This window comes from Erpetoichthys calabaricus, chromosome 4 (assembly GCF_900747795.2).
Source record: "Erpetoichthys calabaricus chromosome 4, fErpCal1.3, whole genome shotgun sequence".
NCBI lineage: Eukaryota > Metazoa > Chordata > Cladistia > Polypteriformes > Polypteridae > Erpetoichthys > Erpetoichthys calabaricus.
The window spans coordinates 327,606,474-327,617,079 of NC_041397.2; the positions used below are offsets into that span (position 1 = coordinate 327,606,474).

The 10,606-nt window shown below is 42.1% G+C and overlaps 2 protein-coding genes and 1 long non-coding RNA gene across 3 annotated transcripts in view; 2 read left to right on the forward strand and 1 right to left on the reverse strand.

Moving 5' to 3' along the window:
• The window catches only part of LOC114643566 (uncharacterized), an 89,328-nt gene extending 78,880 nt beyond the window's left edge, over nucleotides 1–10,448 (reverse strand). Inside the window, exons 1-2 of the long non-coding RNA XR_007934718.1 lie at nucleotides 10,287–10,448; nucleotides 8,303–8,365 (exon numbers count right to left, since the gene is read on the reverse strand). This is a non-coding gene — a long non-coding RNA (uncharacterized LOC114643566). The remainder of the gene's footprint in view (nucleotides 1–8,302; nucleotides 8,366–10,286) is intronic.
• The window catches only part of LOC114643553 (protein NLRC5-like), a 5,922,889-nt gene that overhangs the window by 3,151,039 nt on the left and 2,761,244 nt on the right, over nucleotides 1–10,606 (forward strand). The window lies entirely within an intron of this gene.
• LOC114642560 (NACHT, LRR and PYD domains-containing protein 3-like) overlaps nucleotides 1–10,606 on the forward strand; it is a 691,964-nt gene that overhangs the window by 323,133 nt on the left and 358,225 nt on the right. The gene's annotated exons all lie outside the window — the stretch shown is intronic.

Below are 10,606 nucleotides of genomic sequence, written 5' to 3' on the forward strand. Positions count from 1 at the left end.
TACGTTTTTGCACCTCCTGCCTGCGCTGCTGATGTTGCACCGCAATAGAGGATAATCTGGCAATCCGCTCTTGCAGCTAAACGACTCGGTCAACAAACCTCCCCCCAGGGTTTATCTCGTGAGTCCCTGTCCATTCATCCTGAAAAATGTCCAACACCCCACGTGGCCACTGGCCAAATAATAGTTTGAAAGGGTTCATAACAATGGAAGCTTGCAGGGTCTCCAGGACAGCAAACAGCAGGAAAGGTAATACTGTGTCCAAGGAAGTTGGATCATCACGGGCTACCCACTGAATCTTCTGCTTTAGGGTTTTATTAAATCATTCAGTCAGGCCATTTGTCTGCGAATGATGAAGCCTGGAGTGTAACTGCTTAATTCTGAAACTTTCCGATAGTTGCTACAGAAAGCCATCCTTAAGTAAAAAATGTGGTGTTTTAAAATTCAGGTCCTCTCTTTTCAGATAGTAAGAGTCATTTGTGACGTGGGCTTGTCTGAATGCAAAATCCAAGTTGTTATCGACTCGTTGCTGGCAAGCAAACTCCTTCTGAATGCCAGTCTCTGCTTCCTCCATGTTTGATGTAGAGTCGCCCTCGCCTCTCACTGCTACCGTGTCCGATGCAGCATCATACTCACCTCCCACTGATATTTTGTTTTCGTCTAGGTCCGTATTGAGTCTCCGGTCTGTGGAGGCTGTTGGCATGTGTGGTGGCGCGGACAAGTTTGCCAGCTGTCCCAGGATTTCACTTGAGGATACATCCTGCAGCTTGCTGGACAACTCCGGTTCAATTTCAAATCTCTTTCTTTGACTGACATTGTCTGCGGCGAGCTCCTCTCTGTCCACTATGGTAGTTGGTGTTCTGCCAGTGGCCAAGACCCGTGGGAAGAAGGCATTCCATTTTCCTATTTGGAATGGCCAGGGTGAGGTGTCTGGTATGGCAGTCCAAACCTTAAAGTTCTTCCCTTTAAATTTCAGGGGGAGTAATATAGTCTTGTTTGTTTTAATGTCCCCATTAATGCAGCTTGTTTGTGGCCTTATAAAGGGTCTGCTGGAGCAAGTCACAGTGGACTATGCAGAGGTCGCTACCAGAGTCCAAAAGTGCAGAGAATTCCCATCCGGCCAACGTAATAGAGACCTTAAAATTTTCCTCCTTTACCGTCCTGGGGAAAACTTGCAAGCCGTATATCTGGGCCAGACTGATAGCCATTGTTTGCGCAGGTGGGAGGTGACGCTCCTGAGCCATGTGTCCCAGTTGATCACAGCAAAAGCAGCTGAGCTTAGTCTGCACTATGGTGTTCACCTTTTGGCTCGTGACACTGGCAAACCCAAAGGTCTGTGCTGGCTGGATCGACATTGGGGTCAAGCCTGGGGAACCCCATTGTTTCCAGGTGGCTTGTGCACCCTCGAGTCTGTGGGTCAGATCCAGCAGCGAGTGGACGTTGTTCTGTAGCATTTCATCACAAAGGCTCTCGTGTATCCCCAAAAAGAACTGCATCAATAGCGAGCTTTTCTACAATGAGCTCGAAAGGGTCTCTGTGGTTCCAGCTTTGAATCAAGTCCCTAAGTCCTGGATCTGTCCTTGTACAGGGCGATCCGGATCAATATGCCACAGCCAAAACTGGCAGCCCTTGTCTTGCGGAGGAGGATCTGTTGCTTCAGGAAGTTGTAATCATCGAGCCTTTCTGGATGGAGATTCCGTACGGCTTGGAGGGCTTCTGTGGTTAAAAACGGGGCTAAAATACAGTAGCTGTCCAGGCTCCCCTGTACCATCGTATCGATGTTGCCATACGTTCAAAGTAGAATAGGAAACACTCAAGGGTCGTCTGAGGGAGCCATCTTCAGCAGCACATATTGTGGCCGCGCCAAGGCAGTGGCGGTCGCTGGTGCCTCATCCTGCTCTGGGTTTTGCTGTATTTCTTAGGGATCCATTGGTGCAAGGACCCCACTCCTGGTTCCAACTTTATTGAGCTTGAAACCGGAACAGCACTGTTATTTATTGTAGCGGGATCTACCACTCTCCTAAACAAAGACACAGCAATCAGGCAGGGTCATGACCAGGTTAGTTGCCAAGTAATACTGTGCCCTGCATTTACGATGTTCCTTGCATCGGCCGTTGACGGCAGGTGCTCATAGCTTGACCGCAGTGCCACACGGGTGGGAGCCTGCACTTGAATCGGCAGCTGACAGACTGTCTTCCACAGACGCGGCGATCGCACTTTGGGACGCTCTTCGGCTTGTCATTCTGTTTGGGGGAGCCCCAAACAGTTTAGAAAACTTACACCCTAAATCGACAGACTTATGAAGAATATTGCAGCGACTGCCATTTTGTACCACTTGAGACTTCAATAACTTCATGAATTTTCTTAAATTTCCCCAAATTAATGAAAAGTAAAAAAAAGAAACATTTAGTTTGTACAGCATGTAAAATGTTTACCTTGCCATGTATTTTGGGTCAATTTTGATCCAGCATTGACTTTAATCCTTTTTTTTTTGCTGAATGTTGGGTAGTTTGTTTCAACTATTAAACACATCTTAAATGTTATCATTTCAGCTCCGAATTTTGAAGAATTAAAATAAACACACTGATTGTACGAAAAGCAGAAGCAATTTTCAATGTCACATTTTTGTAAAGCTGATACACATCTATCTATCTATCTATCTATCTATCTATCTATCTATCTATCTATCTATCTATCTATCTATCTATCTATCTATCTATCTATCTATCTATCTATCTATCTATCGTGCCTTTCATACAAAGCTATCATGTCAGTGTTATACCTTAAACAGATTTCTTTTTCTTCTGTTATATTCTTCAACTTCAATAAATGCGCACTTGCTTTGTTATATTTGTACGTTTTGTGAAAGTGCTTATTTAATATTTGGACTTCAGCCTTCACACATCATACACTTCATGTCTACATTTTGTCAATTATTACAAAAATATCAAAAACGTTTCTTTTTTAGTTATCTGTTCACTGATTCCTGCCTTGCACTTCATCCTACACTTACACAGATTGTTGTAGACACACACAGAACACACATGAAATGCTTGTATTACAAATAACGATATACTGTATTATTTACCCTCTACAATTCCCGGCACATCACACGCAGATAAACAAGACTTGAGCTCTGAGAATCTTCTCTGCGACTTGATGATGGGATAGCAGGCTGCTGGCTGCTTTTGCTTATCGACACATTTATAACACAAAAGATGCTGATGGAGAGGTGCAAAGGAATTTAAGGTGGGCCGGGATTCCGAGTTTTTTCATAGGCTTCAGGAATTCTAGTGTTAATCTTTTAAACAAAGCATCAAAAATCAAAATGTATAGCAGAGACCACAAGACAGGACAGACCAGTCAGTGACCCCTTTTGTCCATCCGTTCTCTTTTTTATCCATTTCTTATCCATTTTCCCATTGCAGGGCCCAACCCTGAATGGGGTGACAGTCCACTGCAAGGCCCACTAGTCAACTGACCAAGAATTCATTTTTTGACAAAAGTCAGAATTTCCATGATACCATTAAATATAGATATCTAAATCTGGGAAGAAGAAGGAGAAGGTGCAGTTTGATGTCTAATGTGACATCAAGTGACTCAGTAAAATTCCAAACTCTGTCAGTATGGCTGACATCTGAGTGACTGGAGTCCTCGTCTTTAGAAATTCACAGTGAAATCATTCAGAAGTGATGGACCCTCTGAGTGACCAATTGAGGAGCAGAAAATGTCTAGCGAATGGAGGAGAAGACTGTAGTCACATCTGTCACTCTGTGCTCCTACATATAGTTACTATTTAACAGCTCTTGATGCTTAGTCTATATAGTGCCTTTCAGTAGTGCAGCTCCTGCAGGACAACATGCCTGTCCTACTTAACAGATGACAGTCCATGACACTCGGGACACAACAGTTGTTGGGGTGTCAGCGTTAAGGACATGTGACTGTAAATCAACAGTGACCTCTGCTTGTCAGCCTGCTATGGGTCGGTCTTAGGTGTCACCGCCCCTCACTGTGACATACACACCTGATAGGATAATCAAGCCCAAAAGTAATGGAGACCCTGACAGTCACACTTGCTGCATTTTTCTGATCCATTAATTCAGTCACAGAGGTGCTGCCCCCATTTCCATACTGTAAAATTAATTTTGATCCCAAACTACACAAAAGGAACCTGAGCTTTTGGGGACATCAAGTGACCGGTGGAGGGTAGCGGTCAGTGGTCACCTGGTGTCAGATGATAGATTGTTACACTGGAGTCCCAACCGAGCCCAAACCCTGGATAGAGCGGTTCAGTGAAGGAGGTGCTGAACCTGTGCAGGAGGGTCATTGTGTGTGAGACGCTATAAAATGACAGCGAGCCAGCAGGCCAGTCCAGATACACACCTACTTTGGGGCTGTAGGGGGCGCTGATTGCTGTCTGCTTGTTATTGTGATGCACTGAGTATTTGGAATTAAAACACAACAAACTCCAGGATTTCTCATTGTCTCCAAGGCTGCACTCCATGCCCTTTCCTTTCCTTCCCAGTCCTTTATATGTGACTCCTATCACTATGAAGACTCCAGTGCACTCCACCTCCCAGTAACAGCGAGTCCCAGTCAGAGCCTCTCTGCACAGAACTTCATACAAGTCGTCAAATCTGTCAGGATGATCAGGATATTCAGGCTTTGTCCTCTTACATGTCACCTTCTTGTTCCCTTCAGACAGACGGAGGCGTCTGTGTGCCGTGTTGATGTCCAGTGTGAGTGGACAGAAGTCTGAAAGGAGAGAAAAGAACACAAGTGAGGAAATCTGGGAGTGTGTAACGGGACTGGGGGCGGAGCACAACACTGACAATTAACAAGAACCAATCAGGAGCTGCGCAGACAAGACTCCAATATGTGTCATCATGAGTAAAGAGCTCTTCTGATTGGATAGAATCTGTGTGAATTGAATATAAAATTCTGGAATTACGATAAACGCCATAAACTCACTGTCAAGGTCAGAGTTCTACTGGGCTGTCCATACTGACCACTGGCTTTATTAAATGACACTTTTTATTGTCACAATGTAACCCTTTAGTTTAAAATCAATCCCCTGTCACACTTCATCACAATAAACCCCTGATCCTCATTGTGCTCCATCTATTCCCAGTCTTTCATTCTTCCATTTTCAGTGGTCTACTGGAACATGTAGGGGTCAGGTCTACATGGAATATGAAAATAAAAAATAAAACCCAAATAAGATCTGCCTAAGAATGAAATGTAATGAATTGTCATAAAACTCATCACTGACAGCTTGATGATTTACTGATCAACAAACAAGCCAGCCCTTGAGTGCTGAGAGATGTGAAGTTCATGAAGAAAATCAACATGGAGTGAACTGAAGCTACTCAGGCAATAAAGGAGACAATTCAATCAGTAGAAATGAACTTTAAAACCAAAAGAGGTTGGTTCAAAAATAAGACAAAATCTGAAAAAGAGGATATGAAATGGTAAAACTCGATTCATGACAGAATGATGGCCGAGGGGTTGGAGCTGCGGCCTCACAGCTTCAGTTTCATGACTTTGAATTTGGCACCCAGTTGTCATCTTTGTCAGGTCGGCATGTCCTCCTTGTGTCACTCCTGGTTTTCTACACATGTCCCACAGATGTGCTTGTTGGGTTAAATGGTGACTCTGAATTGGCCTTGTGTGGTTGTGGCTGTGTGAGCTTCTGACTTAACACAATGCAGCCTGAACTGGATTAAACCAGTTTGAAACAGACTATCTATCTATCTATCTATTATATAGTGCCTTTCATGTCTGTCGATCTCATAGTGTCTTTCATGTCTGTCTGCTGTATCTCATTTACAGCTCTTGTCGTATTTGTCATTTTCTCTCTGTGCCTTTCCTCTCATCTATTATTACACTGCATTTGTTATCTATTGTTATTTTCTGTTGTATTATATTCTGTCTTTCACATTTCTTTGTCATATCATTTCTTTCACATCTCTTAGAGGATATAGTGACTTTAATGTAATAATAATAATAATAACAATTTATATGGGCGGCACAGTGGCACAGTGGTAGAGTTAGGAGTTAGGAGACCCGGGTTCACTTCCTGGGCCCTCCCTGTGTGGAGTTTCCATGTTCTCCCCGTGTCTGTGTGGGTTTCCTCCCACAGTCCAAAGACATGCAGGTTAGGTGCATTGGCGATTCTAAATTGTCCCGTGTGTGTGCTTGGTGTGTGTGTGTGGATGTGTGTGCCCTGCGGTGGGCTGGGATTGGTTCCTGCCTTGCGCCCTGTGCTGGCTGTGATTGGCTCCAGCAGACCCCCGTGACCCTGTGTTAGGATATAGTGGGTTGGAGAATGACTGACTGACTAATTTATATGTTATTTAGCTCCTTTCATGTCTATTCCTTTACTGTTTATATTGTCAACATAGTTTTTGTCTCCTTTTACTTTTTAAACAAGAATCCCAATTTTCTGTCAAGTCAGTGTAAACTGACAACAGTGACTGTCATACTCCATTCTTTATTCCAATAGAGCAGACTCTTTGCTTTTAATTTCAGACGTACACAATAAAATAAATGACATGGCATAAAGACAGTTATTGGGACCCTCCCCTAATGTTCTGTAACCCACTATCTTCAGGTGATAACTGCCATCACACACTTCCTATAGCTCTGATGAGACTTCTGCTCCTCTCACTGTTCACTTGGCCCACTCTTCTTGAGCTTTGATGGACTTCTTCTCTCAATTGTGACTTCCAGATCTTTCAATGGATGTTGACTTGGATTCAGCTCAGGGTTCATAGTAGACACTTCAGAACATTCCAACACAATTTCAATAATATTTGGGTGGTCTTACTTCTATGTTTTGGAGGACCCTTGACCTGCACCTGAGATAGAGTTCTGTGGCATTTGCTCCATGATTTCTTGATGATCTTCTGATTTTCTTGTGCCCTGCACAGATTCAGCACAGCAGCCCCATCACATTAATGAGCCTCCTCCATATTTCATGTTGTTTCTTTGCACTCATCATTTTGTCTTCTGCAGACACAGAACTGCTGTTCCTTACCATGAAGGTCTCATTTCATTTTATCATTTCAAGGGACCTTCTCTGGGACTGTGGCTTGCTAGTGTCCATTTTAGAAAACTCAAGTATGTTTTTTTTAGTTTTTTTTTTGTTTGTTTCTGTCTTTCAGAAGTGTGGTCTTCTACCATGGAGCCCACTTTCATTCAGAAAGACATGGATGGTGCTACATGAAGTTGTTGTACCTTGATGTTAGAGGTCAGCCTAAATCTATCCTGATTGTTTAATTTGTTTCTGTTCTCCACCTTGTAAACTATTCTTTTCGATCGGGGGTCAATTTTCCATCTGTAGTGACATCCGGTGAGTCTGGCTTTGGTCCCATGGACCTTAAACTTCTTGATATTAGCTACTGTGATCACTGTAACATGAAGCTCCATGGAGGTGGTCTTGTCCATGCTTGTCTGTGTCCTTCTTCCTTTCCTCCTCTTCTCTTGTCCAAGTTCAGTGTGCTGCACACAATGACACACCACAGCTGAGTGAGGACTTTGCTCCATTCAATTAGGCCGAGTGACTGAAGACCCCTGTGATTTTCATTAGAAGACTGATTCTCATCTTATGATGTCTTTTAACATCTAAGAGCTTCCAAATATTTTTCCCTGGCATCTTCTTTTGGTTTTATTCCTACAATATGTTAAGTCGTGAATCAAAAACAAAGTGTCTGCTCTATGGAGGAAAGAATCGTGGATGGCAAGTTCTTCTGTGAATTTTAACTTATTTCACAAACAATTGTGATTCTTTTTTAAACCAATTCTTTTGGCTGTGTCTGTATGTGTATATGTTAATGGTAGTGGACATTGTATTTTTATCTGGAGCACACTGAACTGGTTTCATTGCTTGCTGAGTTCTGTATACTGTAAATTAATTATTATTATCATTATTATTAGGGGATGACTGAAATAGAAAAACAACAGAAAGGAGAGGCTGGAAACCAAAAAGAGAAAACAGCAGGAAGTGCAAAGGAAAAAAGAGCCATAAGAAAAAGAATTATGCAGGTGCATATGGCGTAGTCGGTAGGACTTTATTTTATTTGCTGTGAGGTCACTTGACACTTAAGAGAGTCAAATCTAAAAGACTGCTTTGGTGCTTCTCTATATCCCATAATGCACCAGTCACAGGACCCCCATCACTTTCAGCTCATCAGTCACACCACTCTCACATAATGCTTTCTGCAGGCTACACTTTCACATCATAATCCTGGCCTGAGATATTCAAAAATAAATAATGATAAATGCAAGAAATTCACAGACTCACATTGTAAAAACTCCTCTCTGCTCTGAGGTTCAGGCTGTAGGGTGAAGATTGGAGCTTCACAACCTAAAAATTAAAATAAAATAGAAGAATTGAGAATGTGAAGATGGACTTTTATAATGTTAAATGCTTAAACACATATTACAAATACAATGCACTTAAAATAACAGAAGACATGAAGATCAAGTTTGCACAAAGAGCCCACCGGCGTATGGATGGTGCAGTGAATTTAGGCTTGAACTTTATTGACCAACATCTTGATGAGGATCGTCTTTGTGGACTTGAGCTCAGCTTTCAACACCACCATCCTAGAGCTGCTAGATAAGAATCTCACCCAGTTGAACCTGCCCAGTCCAATCCGCCATTACATCTCAGAATTGGTGACCGATAGTAAACAGTGCAGGTACAGTTGGGCGCTCACGTCTGACCCATCGCCTCAGTTTCTATTTTTCTCTCCTGTTTTGTTAGTTGGCCACAGCTCAGCAGTTCTGTTCATGGACAGACATCGTTAGGTTCCATTTATGTTAATCAGTGTGGAGCAGCTTTTTCTTACTATGTGTTTAAATAATTCTTTATTTTCATGTGCAAACATTATATAATTTATAATTTGTAAAGCCTTTTATTACATTTCACCTGTGAACTTGTTACTGTGTAGTCAGTGAAAAGTTCAGGTGGTCCTTAAGTAGTCAGGGTTCTAACACAGACCTCTGTGAAATTCTCTTTAATGTCAATGGGAGAAGTGAGTCCGAGTATACGACACCATACTTAGAAAGCACATTAGCATGTGGAAGCATGGCTGAAAATGGATTAACGTGAATATTTAACGAGGAGCCCATCTGACAGAATGTAAAGGACAGAGAAGACATCAGAAGCTCATTCAGATTTCATGATGTTACAAAGCACTGAAGTTGATCCCAGTTCAATTTCATTTGTGTCTTCACTGCTTTCAAGTGAACAACACTTCATTTGTACCCTGAGCGGGCCTTGCCAGTTTAACACAACTTTCTGTTTTTATTTTATGTTGGTCGTCATGCAGAACACATAAAAAAATCCCAATGTCAGATGAAGAAATAGCCTTTAAGGGAGTAAGTAGAAAAGGCATCTGTCTATATATAAAGCAGTTAAACCTCTGGTGTTTGACATCTGTGCCAGGGCATAATGTCATCCAATGAGGATGTTTGATGAACAGAGGAAACAAAAGCACACAAAAAAGATGGCTGTAAGGGCTAGCATGTCCGATGAACAGAGGTTCATAAATAGTACAACATGATCAAAACAGACGGATGTACCATTAGCCCTGTTTTAAAAAAGATGTTTCACTATGCTAATGTAAAAGAAAATGTAACTGCTTACAAGCTACTAAGGGTTAAAAGCTGACAAAGCTGTTTTGCTATAACGACAGGTTATTCATACAGGCGTCTGTCACATGACAGGGTGCAGTAAGCTGACCGAGGACAACTTCCTCTTTAGGAACACGTCTGTTAGACACAGGAAAGATGACCTTTCCTCCTTTAGGGTCCATCTAACACGTACACAAAACAGAAACAGATGGCCCATTTGTGTAATAAAATGAAATGCTTAGGTAAATGATATTATGCTTTTTGATAAGTAAGGGGAAAGGGGATGGAGGAAGGAAAAAATAAAAAGTCGACTGAAAAAGCAGAACTTTGCTATACTGCCTTGCAACACATGACTGCTATGTTCTCACCGGTGCCTGAATAAAGACTGAATAAAGAACTATTCATGTCTTCCTCGGGGGGTTACTTCCACACTAACAAGAAATATAATATTTACCTTAAACATTCAAGAACTCTGTTTATTATGAGAGTGTGATATCACTCAGCTAGTCACGGTGAAAGACATTATGGAAATTTCTTAACAGTGAAGGCTTGGAGATGAATGTAAAAGAATAGGCCTTCTTCATGCATCTCACCGTCCCTGTTATTGTCATTCTGGTCCTCGTAATGGACAATAAACACAGCTGTACCTGATGGACTCAATGTGATGATGGCCCACTGCCTGATCTTCTCCAGACTCTTTTTCAGACATAACAGCTCCTTTCTTAGGTCCTCAGAAGAGAAATCAGCAGTGACAGTAAAGCTGAGCGAGTCTCCGTCAGCAGGAAGGACACAGCGAGATGAGACAGTCTGCATGAGTAGAGAAGAAGGGACAAGGAGGAATAAAAAGTAGCACTGTTAAAAAGGACCTCCTGTTAATTAAGGATTAGTGTGGTGGAAAATCATCTTGTGTTTACATTGACAGATTACTTTTCATTTCATTTATTGGTAACTAGCAAAATACCCGCGC